General features: G+C 47.1%; 1 protein-coding gene across 1 annotated transcript in view; it reads right to left on the reverse strand.

The window, feature by feature from the left end:
- Positions 1 to 1,132, reverse strand: part of BZRAP1 (benzodiazepine receptor (peripheral) associated protein 1) — a 32,009-nt gene that overhangs the window by 4,072 nt on the left and 26,805 nt on the right. The gene's annotated exons all lie outside the window — the stretch shown is intronic.

The following is a 1,132-nucleotide window of genomic DNA, read 5'->3' on the forward strand; positions in this document are numbered from 1 at the left end:
GCAGGAATGTGTACAAATGGGAAGATTTGACCTGGAAACAGAATGTTACCACCCAACACACGTGGCCCTTCCTCGTCATATCCACCTGCCCTGTCATCCACTCCAGCAGGCACCCCACGGAGAACAAGACCAAAGGCAAAGGTGTAAGCAGTCTCTTCTCACAGAAGAAACTGCCCAATTACAGCAGAAAAAGCTGCTCTAAGATAGAAAAGGTGGAGTCTCCAAAGAGGCCACATCCCACTCAAGACACGCTGGCTTTATAAGCACTTCACAGAAGCCTGAGCTGGAAGGGACCTACCTCCGATACATTTACTTTATTATATCCCTAGTACTCAGTTTATCTCTGGGGGCTGCAGGGTCCTCCTGTTAGCTGTCAATTATTTTGTTCTACCAGAAACACACTTGCAGGGAACTTCACTCAGACACACCGAATGGCGCAGCCGTGTCTTAGGCCAGGTTCACAAGCAGCAGCTGCAGCTCCTACCAGAGCAGGTGACTGAACTTCCTGGGAGCGTGAACAGGCACATCTCCAACGATGCCACGGAACTGCACCAGCTTGTTTCAGTAATTTGAGCTCTGTCCACAGGGGATGTACAAATCACCACAAAAAATACAGTCCTTGTCTTGTTGACAAGGGCTCATCTCCATGCTCTCATTCTATCTCTCCCAAGGAAATCTGCCACCCCTAAAGCACTCTGTCCTCACGAGCAGGTTCTCTTGCTCTTGAGACAGTGTGGGAGGCAAGCGTTACCTGAGCTGTGCCACGTCTGGGCCGTAGGCTTCCTTCTGGAAGCATGGAAGAAATCTGCATCCAAACCCCGCATTTATGTTTATGCTCAGACTAACGCTGCTATGGAGGAACAGAGAATAAAGCCTGCTCTAACTCAGAAAGGTTTTTTGCAGAAAGGATTCTGCATTGCAATCTTTCTGCCTAAAACAGACTTACCACAAAAATACTGTTTGGATGCTATGTAGGGACTGCTTGAAAAGCAAGAACTTAGAAGACTGGTCTATTAAATTGGAGCTAAGTCTTCTTGATTGAATAAAGATCCTCACTGGTATTTAACACAAAAGTCACGCTCCAAGATATGCTCTTCTTAAGTATCAGACAGCCATTCAAACCGTTCAGCAG

Source organism: Buceros rhinoceros, unplaced genomic scaffold (assembly GCF_000710305.1).
Source record: "Buceros rhinoceros silvestris isolate BGI_N320 unplaced genomic scaffold, ASM71030v1 scaffold10955, whole genome shotgun sequence".
NCBI classification, from domain to species: Eukaryota; Metazoa; Chordata; class Aves; order Bucerotiformes; family Bucerotidae; genus Buceros; species Buceros rhinoceros.